Source organism: Gossypium hirsutum, chromosome A08 (genome assembly GCF_007990345.1).
Source record: "Gossypium hirsutum isolate 1008001.06 chromosome A08, Gossypium_hirsutum_v2.1, whole genome shotgun sequence".
Taxonomy (NCBI): Eukaryota; Viridiplantae; Streptophyta; class Magnoliopsida; order Malvales; family Malvaceae; genus Gossypium; species Gossypium hirsutum.
The window spans coordinates 6,958,378-6,970,503 of record NC_053431.1 but is presented as its reverse complement, the minus strand read 5'-3'; the positions used below and the strand labels follow the sequence as shown (position 1 = coordinate 6,970,503).

At 31.4% G+C, this 12,126-nt stretch overlaps 1 non-coding gene across 1 annotated transcript; it reads right to left on the bottom strand.

Annotated features, from left to right (window-relative positions):
* Positions 1-11,715: 11,715 nt before the first annotated feature.
* LOC121205885 (small nucleolar RNA R71) lies at positions 11,716-11,822 on the bottom strand. The gene has a single exon (XR_005900958.1). It is a non-coding gene; the product is annotated as a small nucleolar RNA R71 (small nucleolar RNA).
* Between the last annotated feature and the right edge of the window lie 304 nt (positions 11,823-12,126).

Genomic DNA, 12,126 nt, shown 5'->3' with positions numbered 1-12,126 from the left:
TTGATAGATAATGTGTCTTGTTAAAACCTTATTAGAAAAAACCTTGTAGGATAAAAACCTAATAAAGGAAAAAGAGTACATAATCTATAATACGCATAAAATGTTGCCTCATTAAAAATCTTACCAGGAAAATTCAATGGGACAAAACCTTGGTTAAGGAAAAAAGAGTACAACGCGTATTTACTCCTCCTTATGAAAACTTCACATATTTTATCATATTCTACATCTTCAATCTTGAATACTAGTTTTTCAAATGACTATTTGAATATATTTGCTAAGCATTTATATTACCATTCTTTTAAAAGTCATGAGTGAGGGGAATTTGGGGAAATATATTTTGATCTCTTCAGGAGATTCAACAATAATCATAACAAACTTTAATCATGATTCTTATATAAAAACACAAATAGGTATTTTGGATTATTTTATAATCCTCCTTTAACTATTCAAATTTACCACATATGTTCAAATTATTTCAATTCATATAAATAAATAATTTCCAAATAATTTCAATATGCTTCTAGCATTCTAAATCCTTCGAGGATTTTAATATAAACTTTACTATATAGTGATTTATAAAGGTTGTAACAACAACCATTAGACGCAACTTAAATCTTTTATGAAATTGTCAATTTAATAACATATCTAAAGGTTATTGCATCCACCACAAAAGAATATTATTTCTTTTCATAATCAATACCAGTACTTAGCGAAAAACTTTATATTTTTTATTTTGCTTTTGCAAAACCACTTCATTTGCAAACTCATTGGCTTTATACCTTTAGATATTTGGACTACTGGTCCAAAAACTCCACAAATTTAATTGTACTTGAGTTGTGCCTTTCTATTTTGATCAATTTATTCCATATCTATATTTATCAATAGATTTATTCAATATCCTCCTTTTATTTCATTATTTCAATGATAATATTGCCTGCAAAATCATGTCGACCACTTTTATTATTCGGTTCCACATTTTCTCGAATTAACATAACTTATTGAGATCTATTATTTTCATTATTTTAAAATTCACTTTCAGGTACCTAAATCTCTTCTAAAGTTTTACCTATTAGTTATGTCTTGGGTCTCTTTTGGAGCACTCACCTCCACTATATGACCATCTAGAATAATTTTCATATTTGGAACCGATCAATCTATTATTTATTCTAATTGATTGTCCTACTAGGACTTTCATTTAAATTAAAATATTAGATGGTATATAACACTTGGTTATTCTCATTAAGGTTGTAAATACATCTAACAGTTAACTTGTAATAGGTTATCCTTATTGAACTTCTGGTTCAATTACTCTCCGGCCCCCTAACTCATTACAAGTTATTATTTCTCTCCCCCTAATGTTGGGAAAAAACTGACAACTCATGTCACAATTAAATCTCGAATTAATTACTCAAAAATATTATAAGAAGACTCATATAAATATATATTCCCAATCTCTTATTATGACTTATGCATTGTGGTGGAGCAGTTGAAACATATGCCGCACATCCAAAAATTGTAAGATGGAAAATATTTGGCTCTTGACCAAAAACCAATTGTAATGGGGAGTATTTATAATTTATTGGCTTGATGCATACAATATGTAAATCAATACAAGCATGAATCTCATGCTGAAATAGAAAGTTGTGAGTTGATAACGCATGTGATTATTTTGTAGATGCATCTACCAAAATCATATAATATCAAAACCATCCACATGGTGGATGAATGTGCCCATATTCATTTCAGAAATGCAAGACATTAAATCTTAACTTTAGCTAGTAAGTTTCTAAGAACCAAATTTTATTGAGAACAACCAACAAATGAGAATTCTTTAAATTAAAGAATCTTCTGGTTCTTTAATGGATGTCTATATGAATTCTCAATTAATTTTCACATCATATAAGATCCAGGATAGTCTAATTGGTCACACCAAGTAATAAACACATATAAGTACTATTGTGACATTTACTACTGGAAATGTCTAAATCAATATGAAGTCTATAATGCCACCAAGTCAATAAATATAATTTTCTAATAATTGTATGCAAGATTCACTTTAAGGAATATGTCAAAATCTTCAAATGCCCAAAAATTTATTAATAGCAAACTTTGAGAATGAATCTTATTCATTAGTAACCCAGTCCCCTTTATTTATTCATATGAGATATAATATTTTCCTCATTCACTATTATTATGAGATCCACTATAAATATCTTTTAAAACCAATGGATTAACCATCACAATCACAAGTTTTGTGTTTTTTAGATAGTGATATATTAGCTCTTTTGGAGCTTTCAACTAATTTTTTATTATCAAATATTGGAATAATATTTGTTTATTTTTGTACCAAATAAGATAAATATTTTCTATCTGTAATGATAGAATTCATTACTACATTTTCATATTATTCCTCAAAGAATATTAACATAAACAAAATATTTGGGCATACGCTACATATGTGGCCAATAATTTTTCATATCACATTGATAACATAAGTTATCTTTACCATTTGAAAAGTTATCCTGAGAACTCTCATTGTTCTCTTATTTATTACTATGTTCCCACTTTTAGTGGTCCATGAGTATATCTTTTATTTTTTTTTATGTTTACATTCACTTCGGGGAATGCAATAGATTTACTAGGATGAACTTATAAACATCCCAATATATTCTTTATTTCATAATCACCATCGCAAACAGCGTGGATTTTAAATCATAATCTATCTATTAATGTTGTCATAATTAGTCTCCAATTATAATAAAAAATAAATAAAACATAGTAAAATATACCTGAAGCTCTTTAACATCATCGCCATCGCTAAAAGGTATGAGATAGTTCAAAAATATTTGTGCTAATAACATGTTATAAAATAAAGAGAAATAGGGAGAATAAAGAACAAATAAAATATGAAAGCAATATAGAATGTACTTTATTGATTAAAAAAGGGTTATTACAATGCTTTATCAGAGTCTCTATTTACAGGCATAAGAAGTATAAAAGAAGTAGAGATCTAATTCTAATAACTATTAGAATTTAAAGTACATCAAAACTTTATCTTGATCATGATGGACATCCACTTAATAAGATATTCATAACATTTATAATTTTTTTATTTGTCTTTTTATAAAACATATACAAATAAGTTTTTAATATGTATGTTTCTTTTTTCTTTTTTCTTTTTCATAGATTTTTGGATGATGACATATCATAGCTACATGTCAAATTTTGGATTTATCACATGTCAAATATTCATTGGAAAAAAAAAAGTTAACTTCTTTGTCTAATGGCACATTTTGTGTAATAGAAGCCAAACTTAGTTACCAACTTGAACACAAAAACATTTTTGGCACTACATTGAATATTAAAGTCAAACTAAAGTACCATGTAACACCCCTAGCCCGTCTCGATTTTCGATACTAAGCTACAAAATGCTACAGTACAAAATGGAATAGTTATAGAACTTTAACAGATAATTCAAATCGAAAATCATTACCAATCATAATACAATTCATTTAGAACAAATTTAAATATTTCCCGAGCTACGAGCTTTCATGAGCTCTAAAGTTAACTCGGGATTAAATAAAGACCAAACTACAAAGTTTGAAAAATATAAGGTCGACGTCCTAACGATATTTTCTCCACATTCTGATGTCGCCAAACAAAATGTCACTTCATGACATCAGACCACTCAACGTTGGGATGTCACAATCTGTTGGCCAATGTTGTGATGAGAGAAGATCAACATCGGACAAGAAACCTGTTTTTGGCCAACTTTGGCTATTTGGTACTTACTTCAAACAAAACAATCAAATAGGCTAAGGAATGCTTTTGACATCATTTGAACCTGTTCAAACTGTTGGGAAATGTGCTCATATTGTAGTAAACATGTAATTGTTTTATATTTATTTGAACAATGAATAAATAAATAAAGTTAATTTCACATTTCACTATTATGTTTTTTGTGTTTCTGTTTTTCATGTTTTGCATGCATAGCAAAACCGTGACAAAAAATATTAACTCATTAATTGTCTAAGTTCAAATTGATGATAAGTGGCACTGTAAAAACATTTACATTGCGAGAAAGATAACTTACTTCAGTAGATAATCTAAACGAGTCTGTAATCCCGTAAAAAAATCAAAATGAGTGTTCATTCAAATAATTAGAAAGATTATTATGTCGTATACAATTGGGGAGATGAATAGTCTTGGCCATCGGAGTAGTTGACTCCACCGGTAGTAATATAGATGTATTCAATGGTAGAATGATACATTGGACTGGACCCAAGATGAATTAATTCTGAATTCATTTGTGAATTAATTTACTTGTGACATTCATGCTGTGATTTACTTAAATCCCGAGTTAATAATTGATCATCGTGTGCAACTCATGTGCTTTGATAAAAGTGAAGGCTTATGCTCTAAAGATGATCAAGCTTATAGCCAGTATGTTGGGTACATAACTTGTCTATGGCATGACTTTACTAGCAACAATGGAATTAATAACTCAATTAAAGAGTTAATGATATTCCCTCATTGGCATCGTGTGGATTGATAAATATGGAACGTGGCCACGTGTTGCTAGTTCTCGAACGAGCAATTTATCACTGTCATTTGTTGACAATGATCATATTAATCATTAAGAAAATACAATGGTGACAATGAGATAAAATATGATTGTGTTGAGTGAACAAATTTAACTCAAAAGAATCAATGATATCATATGAGGGTAACACACACATGACAAGGCCATTGGACAAATTAGTTGGATGAATTGCTTTCTTAAAGAGTATACAATAAGGAGTTTTCAATCATGGTACTTCTTATGGACTAACTTCATGATAAAGTAATTGCGAATTATCAGAATGATGCTTCTGGACATAATTGCACACTAGAGCCTAATTGTATATATCCGATTGGTCCTTTCGCTAACTCAACAAAAGCTTGACTTAATTGCATTTGAATCAGAAGAAAATTCTACGACTTTGGGAATAATTTAATTGAGTCGATTTATTCGATGTGGAATTAAATTAGGTGGTCGTGAGAATTGTTCAATTAGAGAATTTGATTAAAGAATTTTTTTTGAAAAATTAATTTGGAAAATCTAAGTGATTTTTAGAAAAATTAATTTTGATCAAGTAAAATTAAATTAATCAAATCAATTAAAATTAATATGATATTTTTGGAAGTTAATTTGCAAGTTAGACAATTGGCCCAATAGGTAATTGAACTTAAAAATTGGACTTGAGATAAAAAATTGGGATCGAGAACCCAAAATTGAGATCGAGACCCAATAACTAGTCAAACCAGGCCTGGTATCTGAAATCGGGCTGACGGTCCAATCGGTGGCTAGACCAGACCGGTCGGGCAGTCATTAGCCCGGACCAAATCGACTCAGGGTACTGTGAGGGTACCGTGTCTGCACCATCGAGCATTGCGGTGTCGGCTACTGCAACAACGACATTCTAGTGGCTGGTAGATGATTGGTGGCAGTGACTATTCGGTGGTTAAGTAGTGGAAAAATTACACTCCTACTGGGACTCTACCGGATAATTTGATTTCAAATTAACTATTCCAAAAATAATATTATTTTAATAGTTTTAATATTAAATTAAATATTTATCTTTTTCTAAAAGATAAATATTTAATTTAATTTAATATTAAAGTGATTAAGTTTAATTATAATTGCTCCTCATATAAAAAGAGTTATGAGTCATTATTTTTCACACATTTGAATTAAAGTAAAAGTTGTAGAGAGAAAATTATTTGAAAAAATTATTTCAGAAAATTTTTGAAATATTTTTCATATTTACAACTTGACCTCAGAGTTTAGAGAATTTACGAAATTACCCCACTGGTAATTTTTTGAAAAAAATTTCTGATTCGAAATGAGCCCACACTCAGCAGACGTGAGTTTGAGAATAGTGGAGAAGACTACTCGAAGCGTTTATCCTAAACAAATTGAAAATGTACAATTTTGACTAAGTGTTAATTACTTTAGATATCACAAATAAGTTCTAGTTTTTGAAAAAAAATTAAAATCTTTATTTTTTCTTTAAAACTATTTTTCGCTGCTTTGCCAAACCTGTTTTTCCAACATCAAGTTACCCATCCGGGGTAAAACTTTTATTAACACATCAAGTAGTTTGGCCAAAGTTGTAATGTACTGGTTAGGTTACCCATTCAAGCTAAACCTTTAAACACCTCGGGTTGCTTGTTCAAGCAGAACATATGTTAGTGTCAGGTTACCCATTCGGGCTAAACCTTTATCGACATATCAGAGAGTTGGTCAATTCTGTATATACATATAAGATTACTTGTCCAAGCTAAACCTATAAAACAGCATCAGGTTACTTTTCCAAGCTAAACTTATGTCACATGTATCTTCGAGCCCACAACAAATGTTGGATATTGGAATCATTGGAAATCAACCTCTAACCATGTGTATGATACATTTATTGTAACACCCCCTACCCCTATTTCGAGCCTAGAATAGGGTGGGAGGCATTACCGAACTTAATATGATCAATCATGTAAAAATCATCCATAAAATTTATTCTAAATTAAAAACTTTCATACATATATTTAAGGTCTCTTATATGGGCCTATGGGGCCCAAAACATACATTCAGGGTGGCTCGGGACCAAACCGTAAACATATGAAACTTTTGCAACACTTAGAAAATTTTCACACTTTGGAGAGTCACACGCCCGTGTTTTCAACCCGTGTAACTCTCTGTTTATAACTTCATCACCCTTGTCAGTCGTACACTTCATATAAATAACAAGAAATGTGTATGGGCTTATTTCTCATTAAATTTCTCATATATATACACAATTTCACGTTATGTAATCATACAACATATATCAGCCATATCTCTGTAATCTAAATATATTTTTATAACAACTTATCTTGATTTCATACTGTTTCATATTTAAGCTTAAATAACTAAAGTATTTGAAATATCATCTTTATGCAAGTAGTAAACATGAGGTATATAATTCCATAATTATGAATAAACACATTTATCAAACATTTTCCATATTCATATACCAATGTCTCATGTCTCCATATATCAATAACCGTCATTTTCATGAATTCCAAGTTCAATTTCATAATTATTTGTCTCGTATTCAATTTATTCCATGTCGGAACTTTATTCATTAATACGTTTGAATTATCAATACATATCAAATTAGTGAACGTCTTACGGAATTGAGTACTTCGTTTTCTCGATGCCATAGTTCAACTATGGTCTTACACATCTTCACATAATGATGCCATAGCCCAGCTATGATCTTACACATATTCATATATCGATGCCATAGCCCAGCTATGGTCTTACACGTAATCACATATCACATATCGATGCCATAGCCCAGCTATGGTCATACACGTATCACATATCTCACTGATGCCATATCCCAGATATGGTCTTATACAGTAGCATATATCACACCGATGCCATATCCCAAATATGGTCTTATACGGAAATCACTTGTCACTTGTAGCCGAAGCTACCACTATTCACTAATCAGGTAACCGGAGCTACCATTTTTCACTGATCAGGTAACCGGAGCTGCCACTTTTCACTGATCAGGTAGCAGAAGCTACCACTTTTCACTGATCAGGTAGCCGAAGCTACCACTTTTCACTTGTCATTTGTCCTTGATCAGATAAGTGTAGCCGAAGCTATCACTTATCACTTGTTGCCATGGTCCAACCATGGTCTTTTCCTTCAATTAATCTTGTCACTGAACTGAAATGCTCAATTTGATCATTTATTCAATTTTCATGCTTTTACATTATTCACGATTTTATCATCAATACATATGAAATAACACATCATGAAATTCATAAAATTAACAAATAATCACCAAAATTTAGCCATATAAACTCACAAGTTCAATTTTTGTATTATAACGATAATCATAATTTCATAATAAATATTCCAAATAAAACTTTATATCATTTCTAATCCAACACTTATCGATTATAATCGGACATGTGATCAATTTATACAGGAGTCATTCATATATTTTTTCCTCCCCCTCCTCTCCATCCACATCCTTGGTATAAATAACACACTTGTAAGTAACTTTATCCATAATTTTCACTAATTACTTATGTGAATATTCAAGCTATCCACCAGTGTCATAGTCACTAAATTATTTATATCTGAAGCTACAGAACTCCAAATTAAGATCTGCTAATTTTTCCTAAAACTAGACTCACATATATGCTTACCATAAAAATTTCATAATTTTTGGTTGGGCCAATTAATACAGTTTATTCATTGAAGTCTCCCCTGTTCTGCTGTCTGACAGTTCCGACCCTTCTTCACTAAAAATTAATTATCTCCTTGTACAGGATTTGAATGATGTTCCTATTTGTTTCTATTGAAAATAGACTCATTCAGGATTCTAAACATATAAATTTAAGCCCCTAATTATTTTTATCCAATTTTTTTATGATTTTACAAAGTCAGAACAGGGGAACCCAAAATCATTCTAACCTTATCTCACAAAATTTATCATATCTCATGATTTACAATTCCATTGCTTACATCATTTCTTCTATAACAAACTAGACTCAATAAGCTTTAATTTCATATTTTATCTATCCTCTAATTTCATTTCTACAATTTTTGGTGATTTTTAAAAGTTAGACTACTGCTGCTGTCCTAAACAGTTTTAGTGCAAAATGTTGATTTCCATTTTGCCCCAAAGTTCACAATTCATACAATTCAGTCCTTACTCAATTAACCCCTCAATTAAGATAATTTTCTCAATTAATACTTTTCCTAGACATTATAAGTTATTTCATAACTATTAAAATTCAGAATTTCTACATAAAACTCTAACATCAAACTCTTTTACAATTAGGTCTCAAACATTCACTTTCTATTCAATTCTTTCAATAAAATCAGCATATAAACAATTTAAAGCTCTAATTCCATGCCAAATCATCATATACTTTCATAAAATATTCATAGCAACTTTCAATTTCTTTCATAGAATCAAAAACTAATGAATTTAACAAGTGGACCTAGTTGTAAAAGTCACAAAAACACAAAAAATTCAAGAAAAAATCAAGAATTGAACTTACTTGAAGTAAAAATATGAAAAAACAGCTTAAGGGAACTCTTCCATGGTGTTTTTGCTGATGAGAATGCAGAAAAATAAAGAGAAATCTAGATAATTCCACTTTAGTCCTAGCTTTATTAAGTAAATTTTGTAATTTTCCAATTTTTCCCTTAATTCTCCTTATTTTCTTGCTGATTTCATGCCATTGCCGTCCGCCCAAAGAGACCTTGGGTCTATTTTCCTTTTAAACTCTCTTTCTTTTATCATTTAAGCTATTTAATCATTTCCCACAATTTTGTATTTAATACAATTTAGTCCTTTTTGTTCAATTAACTATCAGAACTTTAAAATTTCTTGACGAAACTTTAACGCTGACTTATTAACACTCCATAAATATTTATAAAAATATTTATGGCTCGATTTAAAATTCTCGAGGTCTCGATACCTCGTTTTCGATTCTAATTATTTTAATATTTATTTTTAGTACACTATTCACTACTTCAAAATTTTTCCTAACTTCACATTTAACTTATACTCACTAAATTAATAATATTTCCTACTCATTTGTCTGATTTAGTGATCTTGAATCACTATTCCGACACCACTGAAAATTAGGCTGTTACATTTATGAAGTTTCATCAGGGTAATTCTGATAAACCATAATATATACATATTTTTATCCTATGCTTGGCATATTTTTGGATGATTTAGTATACGGTTTAGCAAAAAGAGCATGAAACAGGCCAAAAACGGACAAATTGGGCCTACTTCAGTGTTTCACACGGCCTAAGCATTTTCACATTGGTAAACCACACGCCCGTGTGTGACACATGAGCAGGCCACACGCCCGTGTGGCATGGCCGTGTCGACATTAAACCAAGTCAGAATTGCATACGGCCTGAGCACCTTCACACGGGCGTGGCACACGGCCGTGTCCCTGTCGAGCCAAAGTCTAATTCTATTCAGAAAAGGGTAATTTTAGGCTATTTTGGGCATTCCAAAGCCTATATAAACACCCTTGAAGAAGATCAAAGAGGACACGCAGAGTGGAAGGCAGAAAATATTTAAGGATAGCCATCAGAATCAGCTCGGAAGTAGGATCTACTTCAAGACTGAAGATCTCCATTCAATTTCCCTAGAAGTTCTTTGGGTTTCTTTATGTTTTGTTGTTTTCCCAATATTGAGATGTTTTCCATTATTATGAACTAAACTCCCTAAATACCTAAGGGAGATGAAACCTAAGACGAATCTTATTACTATTTGAATTATATGATAAATACTTGTTCTTATTCTTAATTGTGAGTTTTAACCCTTGCTTTAATATTCCAGGATATTAATTTAGGTTTTGATGTGCTTATTCAGTGGAGCAAAAGTCCCTATTTAAGAGTAGATCATTCATAATTAAGCGGAGTTGCATGCAATCCTAGAGATAGGACGACATAAATCTGCCGGATTAGAGTCAAATCTAATAATGGAATCTATAGATCGAGTTAATACGACAATAGGGGTTTTAATTAGAAAGAGATTTCGATTAACCAACCTAGAGTCAGTTATTCTTAGTCTCGAGAGAGATATTAACATAAATCAAGGATTTCTACGGATTAATTCAAGTGAATAAATCATCTAATTCAGAAGTGATAAGTGAAGTTTAGGTGGATTCTTCCTTGGGTATTGTCTTTTCCATCGGTTTTCCAAAAGTATTTTCCAACCTTAATCTTTGTCATAATCTTAGTTAATTAGATAATTAGTCTTAGATAAAACACTCTCTTAATTGTTAAGCTAGATAATAAAAAGATAGTAATTACTAGTACTTTTAGTCCTCGTGTATATGATATTCCCGGTCTCACCATAGCTATACTACTGTTCGATAGGTGCACTTGCCTTAGTCGAATTTTGAGTTAGTTTCACGACCATCAAGTTTTTGGCACCGTTGCCGGGGAACTAAGATCTTAGGAACGCTTAATTTTTATTACTTTATCCATTTTTTATTTTTGTTTCAATTTAATTACTAAATTTTCTTTTATTTACTTCTGGCAGGTTTTTATAGTTTATGATTAGAAGAAACCCATCAGGACCTTTGCTTTTTGATAGTGAGATCGAGAGCACAGCTCGCAGAAATTGAAGAGAAATAAGGCGAAGTCTACAATACATAGAGGAAGAGCGAGGGGGCAATATTCACACTAATACCGAGGAGATGGATGAAAATCAGAATAATCCGCTGCCTCCTGTGGTTGCTGCAAATCCAGTAGATCAGAATCCCGCTCCTCGTACTATGTATGATTATGCTAAACCTACTTTAACATGAACTGAATCGAGTATAGTTGGACCTGTTGTTTCTACAAATAATTTTGAACTAAAACCTAACACGATTCAAATGATACAACAGTTTGTTCAGTTTGATGGTTTGCAGGACGAGGATCCAAACACTCATTTAGTAAATTTTCTGGAATTCTGCAACATATTTAAGATTAATGGTGTTTCTGACGATGCCATTCGCCTTCGGTTATTTCCCTTTTCATTAAGGAACAAGGCTAAACAGTGGTTGAACTTGTTACCACGAGGATTAATCACTACTTGGGAACAAATGACCGAAAAATTTTTACTTAAATATTTTTCATCGGCTAAAATGGCTAAATTAAGGAATGATATCTCTTCTTTTGTACAGATGGATCTAGAAACTCTTTATGATGCATGGGAGAGATACAATGACTTATTAAGAAGGTGTCCTCATCATGGGTTACCTCTATGGCTGCAGGTTCAGACTTTTTATAATGGTGTGAACCCCTTAACAAGGCAACTTATCGACGCATCTGCTGGTGGAACTTTAAACAACAAACACCTAAAGAGGCTTATAAATTTATTGAAGAGATGCCACTGAGTAACTATCAGTGGCAAGTCATGAGAACAAAGCCGACAAAAATAGTTGGTGTTTTCAACCTCAACGCGGTCACTATACTATCTAACCAGGTAAAACTTTTAAATAAAAAGATTGATGGTTTGTATGGTTCTACTCAGGTACATCTAGTGATGAGGTGTGATTCAA